Source organism: Eumetopias jubatus, unplaced genomic scaffold, assembly GCF_037043125.1.
Source record: "Eumetopias jubatus isolate StellerSeaLion01/CBP00866 unplaced genomic scaffold, mEumJub1_p1.0 scaffold_17, whole genome shotgun sequence".
Classification (NCBI taxonomy): Eukaryota; Metazoa; Chordata; class Mammalia; order Carnivora; family Otariidae; genus Eumetopias; species Eumetopias jubatus.
Window position 1 is genome coordinate 71,149,558 of NW_028274823.1, and position 25,249 is coordinate 71,174,806.

Here is a 25,249-nt window from a genome sequence, read left to right on the forward strand (position 1 = left end):
TATTAGCTGATATTGGGTTTGTTTTATTTTATTTTATTTTATTTATTTATTTTTTTGGTTCCAGAATCCCATCTAAGGTACCACATTAGCTCTAGTCATCATGTTACTTTAGGATTCTCTGGGTTGTGACAGCTTTCAGACTTTCCTTGTTTTTGGTGGCCTTGATGGTTTTCATCAATACTGGTCAGGTATTTTGTAGAGTGTCTCTCAATTTGGGTTTGTTTGATGTTTTGTCATGATTAGGCTAGGTGGATGAGTTTTGGGAATGAAGACCATAGAGGTAAAGTACCATTCTCATCACATTATACTGAGGGTACATGCTATTAACATAACATCCCCTATTGATACTAACTTTGACCACCTAGCTGAGATAGTGTTTTTTAGGTTTCTCTACCCTAAAGTTTCTTTTTATTTTATTCTTAGGAAGTTTTAAACTATAATTTTTTAAGATTTTATTTATTTATTTGACAGAGAGAGAGCATGCACAAACAGGGGGAGCAGCAGGCAGAGGGAGAAGGAGAAGCAGGCTTCCCATCGAGCAGGGAGCCCAATGTGGGGTTCAATTCCAGGACCCTGGGACTGTGACCTGAGCTGAAGGCAGACGCTTAACCAAGTGAGCCACCCAGGAGCCCCTGGGAAGTTTTAAACTATAAATTTAATTCTATTACTAGATATACGGTTATTGATAACTTATTTCTTCTTAAGTGAAGTTTGTTTTTTCAAGGCCTTTGCTCATTTTATTTAATTGGTTGAATTTATTGACATAAATTGTTCATACTATTCCCTTATGTCATCTTAATGTTTGTAGACTCTGGAATAGTGCTCCTCTCTCATTCCTAATATTAGTAATTTGTGTCTTCTCATTGGTTTCGGCCTTTAGCAGACACCGAAAAATTGTGATATATTTCTTTTTTTTAGTTCAAATAGTTTCTAATTTCCCTGTGACTTCTTCTTTGACCCATGGGTTATTTACAAGTATGTCATCTCATTTCCAAATATTTCCAAGTATTTTATTGGAAATTGACCCAAATTTCCATCTAGTATCATTTTCTTCTCCTTGAAGAACTAACTTCCTGTAATATTTCTTATAGTGCGGGTTTGCTGGTGATAAGCAGCTCAGCTTTTGTTCATCTGGAAAAGTTTTTATTTTTATTTTACTTTTGAAAGCTATTTTTGCTGGGTGTGAAATTCTAGATTGACAGGTTTTTTGGTCAAAACTTTATGTCATCCCATTGTCATCTGGATTATATAGTTTCTGGCAAGAATTCTTCTGATATTCTTATTTTTGTTTCTCTGTGTTGTTTTCTTCTGGTCACTTGCAAAATTTTCCCTGTATCTTTGGTTTCCAGCAATTGGATTACGATGTTCCTCAGTGTAGTTTTCTTTATGTTTCTTCTGCTTGGATTTTGTTGAAAGTCTTAAAGCTGTGGTTTGTAGATTTCATCAATTTGGAAAAGTTTTGGCCAGTATTTCTTCAATTGTTGTTTTTCTCTCTCTTTTCCCAATTACATGTTTATCAGACTGCTAAATATTTTCTCACACATCACTGATACTCTTACTTCTTTTCTCCAGCCTTTTTTCTCTCTGTTCTCAATTTTAAAGAGTTTCTATTTCTGTCTTTACTTTTACTGATATTCCCTCTTGCTGTATTTAATCTACTGTTATAGTATATCCTTTTTATTTCAGATATTGCTCTCCATCTTTAGAAGTTCTATTCAGGTATCTTTATATTTTCCATTTCTTGCCTCCTCACAGCTGCTTTTTCTGTACTTCATTGAACAATGAAGCATATTTATAACAACTATTAATATCTTTGCTATTTCTATTACTTCTATCATTACTGTGTCTGTTTCTATTGATTTCCCGCCTAATAATAGTTCATATTTTCTTGCTTTTTGTGTGTCTAGTGATTTTAATTGGATGGTGGACATTGTGAATTTTACATTTTTGGGGTGCTGGATATTTTTGTGTTCCTTTAAAAAGTGTTGAGCTTAGTTTTAGTAGGCTGTTAAGTTACTTGGAATCTCCTTGCTCCTTTCAAGCCTTGTTGTTAAGCTTCTTCTTCTTCTTCTTCTTCTTCTTCTTCTTCTTCTTCTTCTTCTTCTTCTTCTTTTTCTTTTAGGACAAGTCTGCAGAAGGCTTTAGTTTAGGCTAATTTATCCCAATACTAAGATGGGATGGGATTTTCCTGAGAGCTATACCTGATGTCCAGTGCGGCATTACAATGTCCATTCACTCTGGCTAGAGGGAACGCACATTATTCTCATCCATGAGTGAGCTCTAGGAATGTTCGGCCTTCTGTTTTGCAGGGGTTTTTCCTCCAATATTCAGGTAATTTCCTTGATCAGTATTCTCTGAGAGAATTGAGTGGTTCCTTCTATGCATATCCAGAGCTCTTTGTGAAGCTCCTTTTCTTCCCAGTATTGTATCCTACAAATTCTAATCTCTTTCTCCTCAACTCAGTGTGATCATCAGACTATTTGGGAACCCCATACAACCAGGAAATTGTCTCCAGACACTAACCTGAGCACTGTAGGGCTTACCGTGTTTGTTTCTCTTCTCTCAGCAGTTCAGTCATGTACTACCTGTGTCCAGTATCTGAAAAATTATTTCTTGTAATTCTGTCCAGTTTTCTATGACCTTTCAGTTAGAGTGGGGAAGGGGTATTCAGTTCCTGTACTCGATCATGGAAAAAGTAGATTTTTGTGATATTCTTTTAAGGTTTGTGGTGAGAGAGGGAGAGAGAGGGGTAAACAGTAGTTTAAAGGTTACACAGACTCAAGGGAATCTTTTTCTTTAGGTTGGAACAGGCATTTCCTCCCGCACACAAGAGAAAATGAGCAAAGGATAAAGACCATTAAAACTAAAGTTTGCAATTAAAAAAGAAAACAACAACTGCTTTTCTATACTCTCACAATATTTCTGATACCAAATGTGTGGTGGGATTTTTCCCTACATTAGACAATTCTTACACTAACTACCTAGAGTTAGCACAGACCCCACGGGTTAAGGGCTCAGTCCCAAAAGACTGCCCCCTATGTTAGACATTAACCTCAAGTCTCAGGCTGTGACCTGTGCTTCTGACAGTCCAGCTGTAAATCATGGTCCGCACGACTCCCTCCTTGGGTTTAACAACTTGCTAGCATGGCATACAGAACTCAGAGAAATGCTTACTTATATTTTATATAAGATACAACTCAGGAATAGCCAAATGGAAGAGATGCACAGGGCAAGGTCTGGGAGTGGGGGTGCTCAGAACTTCCACACCATCTCCAGGTGCACCACCTTTCTAACACCTCCATGTGGTCATGAATCTGGCAGCTCTCTGAACCCTTTTGGTTAAGTTTTTTGTGGAGGCTTCATTACATGACACGATTGATTAAATCATTAACTGTTAATGATGAACTCACTCTCCAGTATCTCTCTCTCTTTCATGGAGGTAGGAAGTGGGGTTGAAAGTTCTAACCCTCTAATCATATGGTTGGTTGCCCTGGCAAATGGTCTCCCATCCTTAGAAGCTTTCAGAAAGCCACTTCATTAACACAAACTCACGTGGATGACAGGAGCTTGTCATGAACAACAGAAGATACTCCTTTCATCTTTATCACTCCACTCTTGAGCAGAGATAAAAACCAAATATTATCATGAAAGATGCTCTTATGGCTCTTATCACTTTGGAAATTACAACGGTTTTAGGAGCTCTGGCCAGGAACCACAGACAAAATATGTATTTCTGATTATATCACAATGTCACAGCAACACTGGGTAGAAAGTTTCAAGGAGCTCATTTCTGGGGACATTTATTTTCCCTGAAATGTGGGAAGTACAATAATCCAGTAAAAAGGGTGTGAGACTTAGAAAATGGGAAGATTTAAAGAGTAGCTGGTAGGGGCATCTGGGTGGCTCAGTTGGTTAAGCATCTGCCTTTGGCTTGGGTCATGACCCCAGGGTCCTAGAGTTGAGCCCCTTGTTGAGGTCCCTGCTCAGTGGGAAGTCTGCTTCTCCCTCTTCCTCTGCCCCTCCCCCCACTAGTGTGCATGCACTCTCTCTGTCAAATGAATAAATAAAATCTTAAAAAAAATAAAATAAAGAACAGCTGGTAGAGGCAAGGAGGGCAAAGTAGAGCTAATTAGGAGGAGAAAAAAAGACAGGTAACCAGGTTAGAGGACCCATAAGTTTGTAACAGCGCTGATCAAGAAGAAAGGTAACCTGAAGAGAGTAGGAGTAAACCCCATCTGAAACCCTTGACTATGAGTCCACTGCTCACCACCAAAGGTTCATGTTTATTGAGCCTTATTGTACGTCACTCCTCTAGGCTCCCTTGGCCACTGGAAATCCAAGCAAGCTTGTTACCCCAGAGCTTAAACACCAGTGCTGCATTTCTAGCCCCATTCCTTGGCCTGGCTGTAAAGCTTTCCTGAAAGCCTTAGCTCTTGTTACTCTATTAAAAATAGAGAAGAGTTCATACATGGTCAGATGCTGAGGTCAGAACCATGCCTTTAACTCTTATCAATCATGAGTACCACGTCGGCGGGGTGGGGGGCACTTGGAGCTCTCAAAGAGGCAGTGTTTGAACAGGGCAGTTGGCTTCACCTGGAGTGACCACATATGAGGCCCTTTTGCTGTGTCTTTTTTGCCCGTCACTCATTGCCAGCTTTAGATTTTAGGTTTGCCTCTAGTCTCAGCTTATGACCCACATTTTGCCCAAATTTTGTATGTCAAGTGTGCTAAATGACCCCAGCCAGGTCCCCTTTCTTCTTCCACTTCACAAGTTAAGGTTTCACTTCACACCCATCTGGATATCTTAGATTTTGCATGAATTAGTAAAAGATACTCTTTTCTATAAGTACACATAGGCCCAAATGAGGCTTCCTAGCTTTGCAAGTGGATGTAAGCTAGATTTCAGCCCCCGCCCGCCTCCTTGACTGGTCACCCTGCTACAGTGTGCAGCCCACACAACTGCACACAGCTGGCATGGTATCCTCGATCTTCTTGCCCTGGGTTCCTAACTTTTCTCTTGGCATTAATAATTAATTGTGGCTTTGCTGCCATTACTAATTGTGAATTAATAATGCCTGCCAGGCTGGGTCCTGGCCTCTTGAGTTTGTTGGATTTTATAAGCCGGTATGGTTGTCCCTCCAGGTTGGCCCCAATCCCACCCAGGCAGATTATACCTGCTGGCTATTTGCCCCCTACTGCCAATCCCTGCGACATGGAATGTATTTGGAGAAACTCCCTCTCTGCTGGGGCATGGAATCTAGTGTCAGTGTCTGCTAGCAAGGTTGTTTAAGGTGAACTGAGTTCCTGGAGCCCCTTGTGGGAATCGAGCTATGGTTTCCCAGCCACCCCGCTAAAGGCTGTCAATGTACAGAACCAGCTGGACCTTGTATCCTTTCATGTTCATGCTAGTCGCTCCCATTTCTTTTTTTTTTCATGCATATTTATTTATTTATTTATTTAAATTCAATTAATTAACCTAGAATGTATTATTGGTTTCAGAGATAGAGGTCAGTGATTCATCAGTCTTATATAACACCCAGTGCTCATCACATCAAGCGCCCTCCCCAATGTCCATCACCCAGTTACCCCATCCCCCCACCCCCCTCCCCTCCAGGAACCCTCAGTTTGTTTCCTGAGATTAAGAGTTTCTTATGGTTTCTCTCCCTCTCTGGTTTCGTCTTGTTTTAGTTTTTCCTGTCTTCCCCTATGATCCTCTGCCTTGTTTCTTAAATTCCACGTATCAGTGAGATCATATGATAACGGTCTTTCTCTGACTGACATATTTCACTTAGCATTATACCCTCTAGTTCCATTCACATCGTTGCAAATGGCAAGATTTTTTTTTTTTGATAGCTGAGTAATATTCCATTGTATATATATACCACATTTTCTTTATCCATTCATCTGTCGATGGACATCCGGGCTCTTTCCATAGTTTGGCTATTGTGGACATTGCTGCTATAAACATTGGGGTGCAGGTGCCCCTTCGGATCACTACATTTTTGTCTTTGCGGTAAATACCTAGTGTCACTCCCATTCCAAAAGAGCATGGGCCGTGCCCTTCAAACTCTAAGCTGATAAGCTGGGGTTTTTTTGACCCCATACCTGGTTGCTACCAGACTTGCTCTGACCCTGGGCCTAACTTGTAGGATCTTTTTAGGAAGAACTTCATTGCAGGTGGGGTCTGGGCATGCTCTTGACTTCACTATTTAGGATCCTCTGCTGTTCCTCAGTGCTGCTCCTAGAATGTGGGAAGCATGAACACAATGAAAGTCCAATTTCAAATCATAAAGTGGTTCGCTGAGACAGCGTTTTGGTTGGAGAAGAGTCTGAAGCTGATGGCCAAAATGTGACCTGGAAATGGGCCAAGGCAATATTTCTCAAATTATGTTCTATGAAATGCTAATACTACAGGCATTTTATGGGTAAAAAAAAAATTGGTCAAATACACTTGAGAAATCCGGGATTAGAGGTAGCTAAACATATTCCTTTGCTGCAGGACTTCTCAGGGCTTTTAATATGCCAATGTCTGTACTATACCAGCAGGGGAATTCAGAGTAAGGAGCATTTCCCAAACTTATGTGATTACAGAGCATCTCATGATACAAGGAAGTTGGTGTGTGGATTTTTGTCTTCCCTGTTACCCCGTTGTTGCTTTCTCTGGGATTTTCGAGAGGGACTGTGGGCTCTCCTCAGGTGAGGAGGAAATGCCTAGGCCCCTCTGCAATCAGGCCAGGTGCATGTGAAACTGAGAAATAATTATGGAAAACGCCTGCTGATTATGTCTCTGAATCCAGCCCCTTCAGCACTGAGACCTGATTGATCTCTGTTTAACATTCGACATGTGATTTTCCTGCTTTTGCATTCTCAAACATGATTTACCCACACTCTTCTTGAAATATGCTAGTAATTTCCCTTGAAACAACTGGCCTGCTCATTGAAAAATGACAGGTTTTCTCTTTTAGCCCTTCTACCGAGTTCTCTTTGATTAAAGGTGTCTTACAAAAAATGTCGTCTTCTCTGTTCTTCACCCCTACCCGACCAAGGAAAGAATATGACAGGGAGAAGTTTTTCAGTAATGAGCCACCACTTCTTCTCCAAACTGCTTACCTAGTTGATCCAAGCCTCTTTACACATCAAAGCCACGTCTTGACCACTCTCCTATCCAACTGCATTTGGTCTTCAATGAGCAGGGAAGGTCATCTGCTTCCCAGGATGAAGATGCTCCATGGGGACTGATGAAAGATGGGGCGGAAGCCGTACCAATGGGACAAAGAGGGCTTGGAGAAAGCCAGAGGCCTGAGTCCTCAGCACCATGCAACTAACTAACTAACTAACTAACTAACTAACTAACACATGCGTAAATAAGGAGTTGAGCTGTTCATGTTTTCATCGGGCAGGTTGTTGCAGAACAGAGATTCTGGTAGACCAGGCTTCAGATAACCTAGGAGGGGATGGAATTGGGCACTTTGAGGGGCTCTTCATTCAGCAGCCACTCTCTTCTGTCAGGTGCAAGGCAGTGTGCAGTGATGGACAGCTGGAGGAGGACCCTGAGATGTGCGAGCGGGGGCCCTGGTCTCTTCGGCTCTTTTCAGTGCAGTCAGGGAGACGCATAGCTACGGGCAGATTCACCGTATAATAAGAATGTATGATATAGGTGAGCATGCCGTAGCCGAGAGGCAGAAGAGAGCCCAGAGGAGAAAGAGTCCCTGTGTGTTGGGTCTGCAGAAGGCTTTGTGCGAGAGGTCATGTTTGAGCTGAACCTTCAGCCTTCATAGGCAGCAAAGGCAAGAGCCCTCTTGATGTGATGATGCTTGCTGTGGCCTCCCCAGCCCCCCTTCCCCCCACCTTTCCATTTCCTAATAGAAAAGTGACTCTAATTCTGGTATCTCCTTCCTGCCAGCACAGTCCATGTCCTTTGGGAAACATTTAACTCAACTGAAGCCAATTGGCACCTTCCGTTCCCTGAGCCCCGTCATTGTTTTGGTGGGGAATATGGCCCGAGTCAGCCCAATCAGGGTGAACTGCTGGAGTCTTGCTTGGGATTCTGGGGCAGAAGCACTCTCTCCCACTGACACCAGTGAGAAAAATCCACAGCCCTTGTTGTGTGTGACGGTCACCCGACAACTCCAAGGGGAGCCGCATGAGCTGGACAACTGATTGGAGAAATAGCAATAGCATTTGATGCCATCGAGCCTCTGATCCACTAAGCATGAACCCCCTGTGTCTTGTCAGTCACCGAGCTTCCTCCAGCTAGATCAGGGGAAGTGATACCACAGAAAATGTTCAGAAGCCCAGAGAATGGCTGGAAATAGGCTCTAGGCTGCTTTTATAGACACACACACACACACACACACACACACACACGTGTGCGCACATGCTCCTTTGCAAAACCAGTATGAAAAGAAACTGCTCCCACCATCACCCCATGCCACCTCTGCCCCAGGCCAGCAAACAGGATGCCCTGGCCCAGCCTCTTTCCACATGTAGGTAGCATCAGATGGGGTGACCGATTTGGTGAGGTTTGCCTGGGACTTGGCCAATTTTAGCATCGAAAGGGTCGTATACCCTCAGTGCCAGGTAAATCAGGATGGCTGGTCACCCTATTTCCCAATCGAAGCTGCAGGAGAGTGCAACCTATTGGTGGAACCCATGCCACCTAGGCAGCAAGGGGGCTGAGCCTCTCCATTGACAAAGTGGCAAGTCACCACGTGGCCAACGACCAAAATATGGGGAGGATGTTGAAAGGATTTTGAGCAGCCAAGATTGACAAACATGCAGTAAACCATCATCACCATCCTTTCCAGGTCCATGAACAGCATTATTCACCACTTCTAATTGGACTTGCAGCCAGAGCGTCCTGCCTGATTCAGGAGGCTTTTAGCAGCTTCTGTGTGAGCCCTTGAGCTGAATTGGGAGTGAGTGCCCTCGTGTTATTCACAAGGGTATGGGGCCATATGTCTGAGGCTTTCCTCATAGGATTGCAGATCTAGCACGTTTTGCCTTGGAGTGCCGGGGACAAAGGAATGAAAAATCGTTACATAGAAGGGAGAGAAACAAAATTCATCGTAATTGTTAAATGAAACAGTGGATTTAACTTGTTAACCTTGATGACAATGAGCTGCGCTACCTTGCTGTGAATATAGTATTTGGACTCTGGCACCGAGGTCCAGGCTAGAAGCTAATAAACCTAGAAGACCCTGAATCTCTATCTCCGTGAACTCCTGAACGAGCGAACGAGGGCATAGAAGATGGTGGTTTCTCTAATCGTTTATAGAACTGTCTGCACTGTAGCGTTCAGCATGTGGAGTTCTGTCAACATCGCTTACGGTTGCTGCTGACATCCATATGACATGGCAAGTCCCCAGGGGGCCTGGGCTGCCAGCCAGCCAGCCTGCACTGCAGCAATGCCCAGGTAGGAGAACGGGCTTCCCGCGCCCATGCCCACCACGGCCACTGACAACCACGGTTGTAGAGCAAGACCCGGGAGGGTGTCATGCACCTCCCTTCAGGGGCAGGTGAGCTGAAGGACAGATTAGCTCTGCTCTTTGCAAAATCCTTCCACACACGGTGTCTGGTGAGCCCCAGGCAAGTGTCAGGTAGCCCAGAGAGGTGGAGGACAGGTGTTATGATACCCTTTTTTGAGACAACCAAACTAAGATTCCAAGAGAGTGTGGCTCACCCATGGTCTCATGGGAAGTAAGACAAGGCCCAGTAAGAAAAGATCTGTCACCTGTGGCTCTTTGCCTTGGATGGGTTAGAGAAGCCGAGAGAGGTGGCAGAACTAGTCTTATTTGTTAAATTTCAATCATCAAAAACAAAGTAATTTTTAAAGGTTTGAATATTTCCAAAATTCCTATCTTTGGGCAGATTCATTTCATTCGAGACTGGATTGGTTTCTGCATTTGGGCTGAACTACTCGATAGACCCAAACTGTGGGGCATTTTTCCCCTTTACTTCGTACAGAAAAAATGAAGTTGTCTGAAGTGCCAGATGTATTTGAAGCCCATGAAAGGAACAATATGACAATAAGTTATTTGTAGCAGCCCCTCAAAAGTGTCTGAGGCCTCACTCTTCCCTATTGTTCTGTCTCATTATATGCAATCACACTCAGCAGAACATTACCTCGCCTAAATTGTCCTTCTCTGGGGAAATTTCACTTTCTTTCTTGTGTGTTCCTAATTCTCACACTCCCATAGCCATTCACACCCAGTTTTGGCTTCCCTTGTTCTCATCTCATCCGACACGGGCTACTTCTGGCTTTCCGCAAGCCCCCAGCTCTGATTCCTCCGTCCCCACCCAGCCCACCCCTTACCCACCCAGCCCACCGCCTGGGTGGGCCTGCGCATGCCCTCTCCACCAGCAGCCTGGAAAGGTTTTCCATGGTGCCCCACCTGTTCCCCAGGCCTTAGCTGTTTGGAGAGGGAGATACATTTTACTCACTCCAGCCAATCAAACATTCAATTCCTGGGGCTCAGGAGTTGAACTTCAGAGAGAATCCCTGAAATCTGTAGGGGGTAGGACTGGGGAGCCATGTGAGGCTGGGCCTGGGAGGGCCACGCTGGCTTCATCAGCCCTGAAGTGCAGAACGCAGGTGCTTTAGAGAGAAAAATGAAGCAATGGGCAGAACGGGGGGCTCTGGGAAGGGGCAGGGAAACCAGGTCTTGTGGAAATCTCAGTTCTGAAAACCAGTTCCTCTGGAGCCTGGCCACATTTCCTGAGCTTCCCTTTTCTGCTTAAGCAGAGAGGATTCTGTTTATTGTAGCCCTAACCATTGCTGCTCTTGGCTTTACTCTTAATTTGGTGGGGAGATTTAGCTGACAACATCTGCCCCTAGCTCAAATGCAGCTTTATTCTGACACTAGCTTTACTACCTCAAGAGGAAATGTGATCTAATCTAATCTCTATGTGTCATGGGCTGAATTATGTCACCCCAAAAGTTGGACACTGAAGCCCTAATTCCCAGTTCCTCGGAGTGTGACTGTGTTTGGAGACATGGCTTTTTAAGAGGTGATTAAGGTAAAACGAGGTCAGTAGGGTGGGCCCTGATCCAATGGGACTGGTGTCCTTATAAGAAGACATTAGGACACACACACACGCAGAGGGAAGATCACATGAGGACACAAGGAGAAGCCGGCCGTGGGCAAGCCGAGGAGAGAGGCCTCAGAAGGAGCCAGGCCTGCCGACACCTTGACCTTGGACTTCCAGCCCCCAGGACTGTTGCTGAATGACTTGTTGAAGCCCCAAGTCTGTGGTGGTTTGTCATGGCAGCCCCAGCCGACCGAACGCCATAGGTCTCCATCCTGGCCTAGGGCTTGCTCATACCTTCCTCCGGAGGCCAGTGTCCACCCCCTGAAGGAGCCCCTGTCCCTGAACTTCAACACAGATGGCTAACATCTCTTGCTGAGGCTCCCCTGGCCCCTCTCACCCCTCGACTTCCTTCCTCAGGCCAGGCATCCCTTCCAGTGTCTCTCTATTCATTTTTAACTTGCTTCGGCCCCTCCCTCATGTTAGGGACCCATCTATCACAGCCTCGAACTAAGGAAAGGAACAGGTGAGCCCTGGAACGCTGCTGAGGCTGACTGCTCCATCCCAGGGAACCCCAGGGGCTGGACAAATCAGAGCCGTAGCTCCTGGTTGGGTTGGCCAACAGTGTTGCCAAACAAACTCAGATACACTCATCGAAAGAGAAGCCAACGATTCAAGAGATGAGGGTTTGGACAGGAGAAACAGGGAAATTTATTTCGGCTGCCAGCAGCCAGGGGAGGTGGCAAGCTCAAGCCCTTGCCAACCTTTCCACCTGCAGGATGGACACCTAGAGCTTTACGGGAGAGGCTCAGGGGGTATGTGTGAGACAACAGGCAGAGAGTGCGTGATCACGGCTGCAGGGCAGGACGTGTTCAGCCCACAGTCACGGGCAGGGAAGCGGACGTGTGGGGGGGTGGTCTTCCAGGCATTTCATTGCTATCAGGGCTTTGCTGCTCTGGAGGTTGGGAAGTTCCAGTCATTGCAAAACACCTTCATCAGTGCCTCAAGAAAGTGCGACAGGAAATAAGCACGAGGGGTTTAGTCAGCGCACGAGGTAAGCAGTCTTGTCTATTTCCGGTTTTAACCATCGGGATCCACGGCCGAGCAAGACTCAGGTCAGCTGAGCAGGTGCCAGTGGCCTCACCCGTGCGATGGCCTTTCTCAGCGGGCCCTACGCTGTTGACAGTGACCGGCATTTTCACCAGATGGCCTGCCATCTCAGACTCAAAGTCATCTCGCTGTCCAACCTGGTCCCCTTGACAAGCTCCCCTTCCTCAGACACAATGTTCATTTCTTGATCCTCATCTTACCAATATGCCCCATTTCTCTGCTCCTCTTTGCAGCAAAACTCCAAAGTGTCCATTCAGTTCTCTCCCTGTTTCCCCTCCTCCCATTCTCTTTATTTGCATGCTAGACGTACAGTGTATTTTACTGTGTTTAATTTTTAAGTAACGTTAGAGAGAGCCCGGTCCTTGGCCTACCTCTTGGTGTCCTCCGCCATCTTTACACGCCCTCTCTGCACCCAGCCCCTCAGACGTCTTCCCCATGCCTCTCTCCCACACTCCAGGCACGTGCATCTTACTGCCTCTTGACTTCCTCACTTGGAGTCCCGGAGATGGCTCAGACCCCACACATCCCACAGTGAACTCCTGACCATCCCTCAAGAGCCAGCCCCGGCTGCCACCTTCCATTCCCGGCCGAGGCATCTCCTGATTTGCAGGGACTCAGGGCCAAATCCTTGGGATCTGCCTTAGCTGCTTTTTTCTTCCCATACCTCACCTCCCGCCTCACAGAAATCTTGTTGGTTCTACCTTGAAACCATCTAGAGGCTGAACCTCTGGCCTCCTCCTCTGTTCCCACCCTGGTCTGAGTTACCATCCTGTCTCTGTCCCTTTCTGAAAGATCTTTCTGCTTCTGACCCCCCACCCCCCCACAATCAAATCTCAACATAGTGGTCAGTGCCACACCATGTCACTCTTCTGCCCCAACCACCCCCCCACCACTGCCAGAGGCTTTTTGTTTTGCTCAAAATAGAAGCAAAATCCTTATGATAGCCCATGGGACCCTACATTCTCAACTCGGCTGCGACCTTTGGCCCATCTGTGACCTCTTTTCCTTCACTTTCATTTTGTTCCAGCAACACTGACTTTCCTGGGTTCCTCTTGCAGGGCAGGTTAGCTCCTGCCCCGGGGCCTTTGCACTGGCCACTCTGGCTCCTGCTTGGGATCCCCTTCTCCCAGGTACCTGCTTGGCTAATTCTCTCACCTCCCCTCATCCTAGGCTTGGATCTCACCTGTTCCACAGGGCCTGACCATCCACTGTGCACGCACATCACTCACCCTTCCCTTGCTCTGCTGGCCTCTGTCCAGTGCACCTTCTACCTCCCGGCATACTGTTTACTTACTGATTATGTGCAATGCCTAGTGCCTGTCCCGCCCCTCCCTCGTCTGCTAGAACAGAAACTCCAGAGGGAACCTAAGTCTGTTCTGTCCCAGATGTAACCCAAGTTCCTAGAACAGCGCCTGGCCCCAAGCATGTGCCCAATAGATATTGGTTGAAGGAAGAAATAGAAGTCTCCTCTAAGCCCATCCACCACTGCCCTGCATTCCCTGAAGTGTGAGGTTTCGGAGGCATCTTTCACACCGAGCCTCCTTCCCTTTGGAAACATCCTCGCTCCACAGGTGCCGTCTGCCATCCCAAGGCGAGGAATGGTCCTCTTCACCCCAGTGCATCCTGGAATCATCTATTAAATTAATCTTCTAAACATGCTGCTTTTGGTCTATCTTGTTCCCCACCACAGCCTGTTGGATCAAGTTTGATGTGAGTCTCTCACGGACGTGGGTACCGCTTCTCTGACTTCTCATAACGGCAACCGAGGGCAGCTTCTGATTTAAAGCCAGATCAATACAGCAAGAGATTAAGCACAGTAAACCTTTCTTCATTCGGAAATCCAAAAGGGACTCGGGTAGAAACCTGGCTTGCTCTCGATCATGTATATTGCATTTTAAATTTTCTCTTGACCCCTTAATTGTCCATACCCCACATTTTGTCACCTTATTTATGGCCTTCCTATCAATTCCACAGGTGCGTGCTCTGTCTTTCAAGCAAGGCCATAAGTTCCTTGAGGGTAAAGGCTGTTTTATACAGCAATACCTTGATTAGACATTCCTCAGGAACAAGACTCATTTACTCAAAGTCAACTATGTGCAAAAATAAAAACAAAACATCTTCATAAATCATTCTAAGCAGAGCTGCCTGCTCACAGCTGTGTGTCAGAAATACTTCAGCGCAGTTTCTGTTTGTCTCCACGGATGCTGAAGTCGACAGGGCCCATCACAGGAGCTGGCAGCAGCCTGGAAGGTTTGTCCCTGGGCCTGGAGTCTCTTCACCAGGACTTGGGCCTCGGCAGTGCCATCTTCAGGCTCCTTGGGCGACTCTTCAGGATGTACCCGCAGCTCCCCGCTCCCACAGCCTCCTCTGGAGCAGATGGGTCTGGGAGCCTGTCCTTCATGTGCACTGATGAATGGTTGTATACACGACACTAGACGCTGTGAGATTTTCCTCTGTGTTCTTCCTTGGTGTGTTCCAGGAATCTAGAACAGACCTTGGCACAAAGCACAGACTTGAAAATGTCTTCGTGGAACAGGGGACTGTGAGCTGAGGAGGAGTTTGTGCTTGGAAATCTTGATCCCCAGTTACTCAATGAAATGTTCAGGAATTATCAATTATCTTCATAGGGAGAAATGTTCTCCCTCCTGCTACCCTTTGAAGCAAAAATACCCCTGAAATTACCCCTAGGCTTGTTAAACAGATCCGGACCTGCCCTGCGGTGACTTCCTCACTGCCTGCCATCCCTGCTCCTTGCTGGTCCTCGGAGGAGGACGGACCGTGGCTGTGTCCCTCTCTCATGGACCAACCTCATTGTGTCTACAGATCCTTTAGGCCTCTCTCGAGCTCTCTTCTCTCCTGGGCTCTCTGCATCCCTCATCCCCTTTGAGGTCAGACCTTGCTTCCCTTCGTCCTTAACGTTGACCCAGCCCTGCTCTCATCTCCTTTCCTAGGGTTTCCAGACACAGCAGGTCACGTTTCCAGAACATGTGGTTGTATTTGGGATCTGGTTCAGGAATTTTCTTAGTATCTGGCAGCAGCCTGGAAGGTTGCTTTTCTGACATCCTGGAGCATCCTGGAAGAAGAGGAACACTCTTTCTGGTGAAGTTTCGGACAAAGACATTCTTCCTGGGACTGAGAAGTCTTTGCTCACAGAGGTATAACTTGGTGCTTTTTTAGAATCTCCCAAGGAATTAGACCCAGAGCAAAAAAAGTTTCATGAAACGGAATTTAATCATTAGGGCCTGAAGCACAGGAACCCCATGGTGTACAACTTCATTTCCCTTTCACTGTTTAGAGAAGTTCTAGACCCAGCACAGACCTGTAATAAACACCTGTTGAATAATTGATCGACTGACAGCCAGCCAAGCATGCCGGATGTTTCTGTCTGGCTACAATGTCTGGGATTTTTTTTTTTCCCCCAGGAAAAATTGTGATTATTTTCACGGCAGTTATTCTCCAGCTCACAAGTTCTCCTTCATTTGTTCGTTATTCTTTCTTTTTCTCCCAACTTTTCATTTTGAAAAATTTTAAATAGAGACAAAGCTGAAAGAATAGAACAATAACCCCAGTATTGTTGGATTACACTTGGGTTCCACAATTAGCATTTTTCTACATTTGTTTTTTTTTCTCTCTCTCTCCATATATTTCTCTCTCTATATCATAGGTATATATATCTATGCCTATATTTTTATAACTCTGTCTATAAATATAAAAACTTTGTTGCGGCTATTTTGAAAGTCAGTTGCAGACATCATGACACTTCACCTTCTAAATGCTTCCTGCATCTCCTAAGAATGAGGACATTTTTCTACATATAACCACAGCAGCATTATCACAGCTAAAAATTAATAATCATTTGGAAATAGAATCCAATGTCCTTTTGTTTATTCTTAAGTTGGAGAGGTCTGCTTTTGGACCACACAATGACTTTGCTTTCTCCAAAACTGAATTCTAGTCCTTGCTCCTTATAGATTCCTTGGGTTTGACAGGTGTGGTAAGGTCCTGTAGTTCATAGAACACAGTTGCATTCTCTGGTTCTTGGATGATAAAGGGCTATTTGGGCCCCAAAGATGGATTGTTTCCAGAACAGACCATGTCCATCCTCAACAGGGGCAAAGGAAGTGTTGTTTTGGGACACTGAGGGCTGCTCTGCGCCCCACATAGCCGTTAGAGCTTCTCAGCCCATACAGCTATCCACCCTATGATCTCATTCTCTCTTAAATCTGTCTCTAGCCTCCTTTATCTCCTTGTATTATGGAATAAAAACACTATATACAAGTCAGCTCATCTCTTGGCAATTCTGATTCAGTAGGTCTGGGATGGGAATCTCAAGAAATTATATTTTTACAAAGCTCTCCAGGATTAGAAATCTGGCAGGGGGAAGGGAGAACGGAAAATCCCCCATGACATGGTCTGCCTACACAACACTTCTCTGTACATCTTATGTATGTGTGTTTGTGGGTTGTGTAAGATGACTCCAGTTATCTTTGGAAGTGAGTGGAGTATAAACTATAAATAAACCAGAGACTTCCTCAGAACATCCACACGCACTGGAGCTGATCTTGGGACTCCGCGTCTGGCGTGGGCAGGCAGGGTGGAGCGAGCTGGGGTTTTAGAGGGAGGTGACCTGGCTCTGCCCTTGGTGCTGCTGTCGACAAGCCCGGGGATGGTTTGGGATAACTTACTTGAGTTCTCGGAGCCTCAGGTCATCCTCCAAGATGAGCAGAGCACTACCTACCTCAGGAGGAACGCAGAGGGATGGTGTGTGGGAAGACACTGTGAAATCCGCAGCAGGAATCTAGTAGAGCCGGAGACAGATTCACCCTGGAACCCAGAGCTATCTGGGGGGCTGCTGGAGCAGGCACCGGGGACCTTCATTTACCCAATGAACTGAGAGGCCTCCCGGGAAAAAAGCTCATCAGAAAGGAAGGGAACTCATCCACAGGGGAGGAGGGGCAGAGGTATCTGAGGTTAGGGAAGCATCTGCCCTTCATCCAGAGGCTTCTCCTCGCTCTCCGGGGCACAGGCAGGGAAAGGCTCTCAGAGCAGGGTGTACCAAAACTAAAGGAACTGGGTTTTTGTCATCCCTGGGGAATATGGGCAGGGCAAGGGGCCAGGCAGCCTTCAGCTGTCCTGACCCTGCACCCCTGCTTCCTGGGGGCAGCTCTCAAGTGCACGGGCATTAACAGAGGTGGTATTACAGGGGGCGCTAGGGGCACAGCCACGGGGCAGGGGGCTGGCGGGCAGGCTTCCTGGGAGTCTTGGGTAAAGGGATGTACAAAAGGGGGAGTTGAGAGCATGAACACCACCTTCCAGCTGACAACACAGCATAGGCAGAGAGAACTTGGAGGGGCCGGACGTCAATTCGAAGCCACCAACAAGCCTCTTTCCCCAGGCCTGTGTGGCCTACGACCCAAGCATTTTAAGGGGGAAAAGAGCTATGGGGAATGAGGGACTATGGTGCTGACATCCCAGCTCTCATCTGGAGCTCCTCTCCCCACGTCTAGAGCACAAGAGGCTGGGACGAGGCCCCAGGCAGAAGGATCCATGAGATTAACAGCGAGAGTCAGGTGTCTGAGCAGCCCTGGTGGCCTGTTCATCATCCTTAATGGCTTGACACTCCCCTCATGTGAGGTGAGGAGCTCCATGTCCACAAGCCCGGGAGACTGTGTGGAGGTTTCTGGGGATGTTTCCAGCAGTGTGGGTTGCAGGGCAGGCAAGGAAGGGAAGCGGTGACAGGAAGTAGCTGGGCCGCGGTCGCTCTAGACAGAGGCTGATGAGAGGGGGCGAGTTTCACCAAGCATTTATGGAGACTGAAAGGAAGTCAATGATTTTTCATCCTGAGGGTTTGTGTTTTTTTGTTTGTTTTTTTTACTGAAGTATAATTTCATATAGAGAGTGAATATGTCATAGGTGTACAACCCATTAACTGTTTCCACACACAACACAGCCGGTAAGCAGCACCCAGATCACTAGCCTGAAGGTCTCCAGCATCCCCCAAGTCCCTGCTGTGCTATTTTCATCAGGCCCCAGCCCTATCCCTCCAGGTGACGCGTTTTGCCTGTGGTGTGGGCAAATGTTTCCTTGTCACTCACATTCCCAGGCTCTGCAGCCCTCAGAGCTGCCCTGGGCGAGGAACGTTAACCGCGTTTCTCGTCCATATAAAACTAGAATAATAATGACATTTGCTTCATCAGGCTGTTGCAAAAGATTAATAATAATCACATAAAATAATATACGAACGGCACTTGGAACAGTGCCTGGCATGTAGTAAGCACATCATTAATGTTTATATTTTTAGGGCAATTGAATTCCTTAACTTAAATCACATTGACGAATTATTTCTCAGTTGCGATACAAGTCAGGAAATTTCTGGGAAGATTGTGGCAGGTGGTTACCACATGTCTCCATGGGGTATGCGGGGTTTGAGCTTCTGTCACTAAGAGTGGCACCTTTGAGGGACAGTGGTCCTTGACTCACAATGGATGGAAGTGTTCTACTTCAAAGTGTCCTTTCCCATTAAAGCCAGCCTGTGGTGGGTCCTGGGACTCTGACGGGACCTGAGCAGTGTTCTTTAATCTCCCCTTTTGACAAAAGCCTCTGTGTAAACACATTTCAAAATTTTGCCGGGGGCGGGGGGGCGGGAAGATTTCTGAGATCCAATCTTAGTGTTTAATATTTTGGTCCTATTGAAGGCGTAATAATTTTGTTTTTCTGTTCTCTCTTAGCTGGGTATTTTGCCCTCATTCAAATATTTGAGGCAAAGGAAAATGGAGCTATCAGATTATAAAAAAGTTTCCATTGTATAAAGACACAAGTATCATTAAATTGTACAGGGCTCCTGACATTTCTGACAACAGTTACCGGCACGGCACGGCAAACTGGCAGGAGAAATATCTAAGTTATATTTATATGTTGCTACAAATATGTAGCTGTTCATACTGTACTATACAGTCAAGAAAAAAGCCCTGAGGGCTTCCAGCATGAAAATCTTACATTGATAAATGGCAGCCACAGTGCTATATGGTGCCAGGGGCTGAATAAAGGGCAAGTCAACACTTACAGAGACTTTGCGCCTCAGCTCATTACCTATAAAAATACAGAAACCATGCACGAGTGACTGACAGTGTGAGTGGAGGTGTGGCAGAAGAAGCAAAGGTAAAAGAAATGGAAAGAAGGAGCTACATGTTGTGCTGGCTGCCTAGGGAAAAGAGATGCATGGAGTTTAGAGTGCAGGGTTGTAAGAGCTTTAGCCAAATGATTTCAGGCTTCCACACCTTCCCTAATCTGCAAAATGACACCAATATGTTCTTCACCCAGACTCACCACTTTCTAATATTTTGCCATATTGGTTGCATTATCCTCTGTGTCTATTTCTTCTGACCTTTTGGGAGTAACTTGTGTTCTATCTCGCCCCTTGAACCTTTGATCTTTCCATTCGCATTTCCGGAGAACAAGAATCCTCCTGCGTGACAGACAATAGTGCCGTTCTCACCATCAGAAAGTGCAACACCGCGTGATTCGCTAAGGCGTGCTATAGTAGGTAACACGATACTGTTTCCTAATCTATGGTCCATAGTCCAATTTTGTTAATTGTCTTATTCATATCCTCCACAGCGTTCTTTGGTCCCCAACACAGGATCGTGTATTGCATTTAGTTATCATGTCTCATTAGGGCCACTAATCTGCAATAGTTCTTTGCCCTTTCCTTGTCTTTCATAATAGTGACGTCTCTGCAGAATACAGACCAGTTATTTTACAGACTGTTCTTGAATTTTGTTTTTTTCCAATATTTATTCATTATTAGACTGAAGTTATGAATCCTTGGCCAGAATACCAAAACTGTGAAATGTCCTTCTTGGGGCATCTGCAGACACAGGATATCCATCTGACTCTCATGAGTGATGTTAACTTTGATCACCTGGCCAAGGTATTGTCCAGTTTCTCCTCTATACAGTTACTCCGTTCCCTCTGCAACGAATAAGTATCCTACTGAAAGATATTTGAAGATGCTATAAATATCCTCCTGATCATCAAACTCCCCTTTCACCAACCAATCTCTACTGGGATGGTTGCAAGATGGCGATTTTCAATTTCACCGTTCCTTTCACATTTATCAGTTGGCATTTTCTGGGAACAAAGATCTCTCCCATCTCCTTCATTTGGTTATCTATTTATTATCAGCATGTACTCAAAGATTCTTAATTTATTCAGTATTTATTTTGATATATATATGTCTAGATTTAGCCAGTGGGGGCCCTTCAAGCTGGCTCCTGTGATGTTTTAACATTCCTCCACCACTATTTCTTACTTTCCATTACAACAAGATCTTCTAGGCTCATTAGTACCTTCTAGGCTCTGGTCATTGAATCAATCATCTCTCCAAGGAAATCTTACGGCAGAGAATGGTGTTAGAGACCAAGATCTGGTTGCAAGATGTGCTCATTGCTATTGTGATATCATTGCTCTGGGATCTTCTCAGTGGACAGATCTAGGGAACATGCACATGTGTGTATATGTATAAATATATATGTACATATTTACAGCTCATACTGCTAATTCTGATTCCAAATCTACTCCATAGGAATCTTCCTTGCCTTCCTCACCCTTTCCTTGTCTTTCATTATAGATCATTTGGTATCATATCTCTCTTCTTTCACAGTGAAAACCCTAGCTCCCCAAAGCAATATATTTTCTTTTTTTTTAGGATTTTATTTATTTATTTGTCAGAGAGAAAGATAGAGAGAGAGTGCACAAGCAGGGGGAGCGACAGGCAGAGGGAGAAGCAGACTCCCCAGCAATACATTTTCTTATATGCTCAGTTGCACAATATGCATAAAATAGATTAATTGCCACACCATAACACTATGAAAAACACATAAGGAAGAGTTCAAAAATTGCTTGAATTTCTTTCATTCTCTAGGCTGGGGTTATCTAACCCAAGTACTTTGTTCAAAAGGTGTGCATATTAGTTCTTTTACCCCCTTGCAGTGTGGTTATGTTATTCATTTGCATTATAGTTGGGTTCAAGTCTTTCTCTTTGGATCACATTTTTAGGGCCTCCCATCTTTGTTGGTTGTATTTTACTTTTTGGAGGACATCAACATGTTTCCAAAAGTCAAACCTAGGAAAACGGTGTACTCAGGGAGGTGTCACTCCTCTGTCCCCTCTACCCTCTCGCCCTTTATAAGTAAGTCATTTCATTGTTTTCTGGTATATCATTATTGTATGTGTGTGAGTGTGTGTGTGTGTGTGTGTGTGTGCGCGCGCGTTGCCAAAAAAAGCAGATATTTGTATGTTTTCTTATTTTTCCTTATTTCTTACAAAAAATAGCATATAATATATATACTCTGTCGCAGTTTGCTTTTTAAATTTAATAACATATCCTGGAAGTCACTCCATATCTGTTCACAGAAGTCTTCCTTATTCTTTCTTATAGTCCAGCCAACAGTGTTTTGTCAAGCTTTTGAATTTTGTGGGGTGGGGAGAGGGATAAATCGTTTCTCTGTACTGTTAATTTGCAATTCCGCTATGAGTGAAGTTGAGCATTTTTTCATATGTTTACAGACTCTTAAGATCTTTACCGTGAATTGTCTTTTTATGTGTTTTGCCCATCTCAATGTCTAAGTTCCTTATATATTAGGATATTACCCCTTTATCTATGATATGTATGGAAATAATTCTGTCCAATTTGTCATGTCTTTTTTCTTTTTTCAAATTGAGGTAAAATACACATAACATAAAATTTACCGTTTGAACCATTTTTAAGTATATAGCTCTGTGGCACTAAGTACATTCACACTGTTGTGCGACCATCACCACCATCCATCTCCAGAACTTTCTCATCTTCCCAAACTGAAGCTCTGTACTTAGGAATTCTACTACTCTAGGTACCGCATATCAGTGGAGTCCTATAGTATTTGTCTTCCTGTGACTGGTTTATTTCCTTGGCCTCACATCCGCAAGGTTCAGTGACTTCAGTGACTTCAGACTGCCACATCTAGCAATTTTTTTTTTTTTTTTGACTGCTAGGTCTGAAAGCTACAGACTTCAGACCTGTTGCCACACAATGGAAATAGAGTTCCATCGACTTTTTTTCTACCCTGCAACACTGTACAAAGTTTAAGCCCCATCTTATGTCCCTTACTCTATAACATTAATAACGGTTTTACTCCTCTGGTCAAATCCTAACTGATACACAACTGATACGCCTTCATTGAGACTTGAAGTTTTGGCTATAAATTGTCCTTCTCCCATGTTCTTCGGCCTGTTCTACTTTGATATTATGATCACAGCTCCTCCTTTTTTTAGATTTTGGTTTTCTTTCCTTTTTTTTTTTTAAGATTTATTTATTTATTTTGAGGGAGGAGAGGCAGAGGGAGAGATTCTCAAGCAGACTCCATGCTGAGCACAGAGCCCAACTTGAGGCTCCATCTCAGGACCCTGAGTCATGACCTGAGCCTAAAACAAGAGTCCAATGCTCAAGTGACTGAGCCATCCAGGTGCCCCTCGATTTGGGTATTCTTTTATAAACAGATTTGAAAATCTTTTTTTTTTTTAAGATTTATTTATTTTTTTGAGAGAGAGAGAGAGAATGAGCAGAGGGAGGAGCAGAGGGAGGGGGAGAGAGAATCCTCAAGCAGACTTCCTGCTGAGTGCATAGCTTGACTCGGTCCTCAATCCCAGGATCCTGAGATCATGACCTGAGCTGAAATCAAGTCAGACGCTCAACTGACTGAGCCACCCAGGCGCCCCTTGAAAATCTTTTAATAGGCAAATTAGGCCCTTTTGTAAATGATATCGTGATATGGTTTGATCTCATATGCTCTGTCATATTATTTTCTTTTACAATTGCTACATGTGTTATGATATACTTACTCTGTTTTTTTTTTTTTCTCCCACTATCTGGTATGTATTCTTTGCTATTTTAAAATTTTTTCTCCTGGGTTTTAGAACAAGGTTTCTGATATCTAGGAATATATGTATTTTGCTTTGTGGTCAAGTTTTATATTTTTATGTTACCCTTAGTTCCTTCCTTTGTTTCTTAACCTTTTAACAACTGGGTGTGCATTTTATATGGTCTCCTTTGACTTCCACCTATTGCCTTTTTATAGTCAATGATATGATTCTGTTTTCTCTTTTCTCTCTCCTTTCTCCTTCAATTGCTTTTAGTTGTTGGTGTTTTACTTTACCAGAAATTATAATGTTTACATACTATTCTTCCACCAATTAAATATATAAATTGTTCTCCATCAGTCATTTTGCTGGCTTTCCTCTGTTTTCTCTTGGATGGGGGAAGCCCACTCTCCAGGAAAGGCATATAATGGTCTCTGAATTTTTGCACTCAGTTCCTTTCTGTTTGTTTATAGCTGCACACAAAAATCCTTGGCTGGTATTTGCTCACATTGAGTTTCTTGTAAATGCTGCTCCATTGTTGCCTTGCTTTGTAGGTTGTTCTTAGGAAGTCTGACGCCAGCCTAAATTTGTGATCTCTATAAGTAATTTGATCTTGATGCCTTTAAAAGCCAATAGTTTTACTAAGATATGTTTTGGAGTTGATTATTCCAGAACAGTTTTTCAGGGTACTTGGAAGTTACTTTTGATATACAATTTAAATTTTTTCTTATTTTTGAATTCTCTTCTGGGATTTCAGCTTTCCCCCAGTTTTAATTTTATAATTGACCTAACTGTATAAGCACTGTATAAGTTGTACAGTATAATGACTTGACTAACATATATTGCGAAATGAGGAGCACAATAAAGTTGACATCCATCACCTCATAGATACAGAAAGAAAAAAAAGTGTTGTTTTCCTTGTAATGAGAACTCTCAGGACCTACCCTCTTAATAACTTTCAAATGTGCCATACAGCATTATCCATCATGATGTAGTTATGTTGAATATTACATCTGAGATTACAGTTTCTTTTTTTGTTTTTTGTTGTTGTTTTCTTTTTTCTTTTTTTAAAGATTTTATTTATTTATTTGAGAGAGAGAGAATGAGAGATAGAGAGCACGAAAAGGAAGAGGGTCAGAGGGAGAAGCAGACTCCCTGCTGAGCAGGGAGCCCGATGTGGGACTCGATCCCAGGACTCCAGGATCATGACCTGAGCCGAAGGCAGTCGCTTAACCAACTGAGCCACCCAGGCACCCTGTTGTTGTTGTTTTCTGCTTCACTGGTGTTTCCACGTTGAGGACTCTAGTTCTATGTAGTTTGGTTCTTCTTTCCTTTCATTTCAACCACTTCTCTTTGAACACTTTTTGCTTCTTTCTTTACCTTATTTTCAATTTCTTGATTATTTTCTTGCCTTTCTTCAGTGTCCTTTTACATACTTTTTTTTCCATTGAGGCCTTTTATTTGCAAGTATGTATTACATCCCTAGAAAAAGAATCCCAGGATTTTCTCTCCTGTGTGTTTTTGTCTTGCTTGTTCATGGTCCATGATGCCAGCTGAGGTTGTCAGTACAATGAAACCAAACTGGCGGGATGGGAGAAGGTTATTCTGCCATTTTTCTAGATCTTTCAGTTGTACATCAAATCTGGGGCTGATCACTCCACACTTGTTTAACCTGCCCATGAGGTTCACAACAATTTTCCCTGCTCTGTGATCATCAATGATTTCAATTTCGCCAATGTAACCATGCTTCATCATCACAGTGAGAAACAGGACAATGACTTTGGAGCACGGCCTAATAAGAACCTGGCGTTTGCCTCTCTTCTCAGCATTGTTAATGCTCTTGAGAGCATCTGCCAGGACATTCATACGCGCCATTATGGCGGCACAGAAAGATGGCAGAAAGAACCTTTTTACATATTTTTATTTGACTATATTCTCCCGTGGGCATTTTATAATTATTCTTTGTTTCTCAGAGAGTACCAATTTCTTTCCTGAATTTGATAAACTTTTGTTACATTTCTTCCTAATTTTTGTCTAGTCTGTTCTTAGTTTTTGAATTTCTGATTGCAGTTGTCTATATGTATGCATATATATATGTCTGCGTGTGCACACAGGTCCACATACATGATGCTTTGGTCAGTTAGGTAGTTTGATCTGTGGTGTTACAATTTCTCCCGCTTCCTGGTTTTATGTGTGTGTGTGTATTTTCATTGGC

The 25,249-nt window shown here is 44.3% G+C and overlaps 1 pseudogene; it reads right to left on the reverse strand.

Annotated features, from left to right (window-relative positions):
* Positions 1–24,516: 24,516 nt before the first annotated feature.
* LOC114210359 (small ribosomal subunit protein uS8 pseudogene) lies at positions 24,517–24,909 on the reverse strand (annotated as a pseudogene).
* Positions 24,910–25,249: the final 340 nt, after the last annotated feature.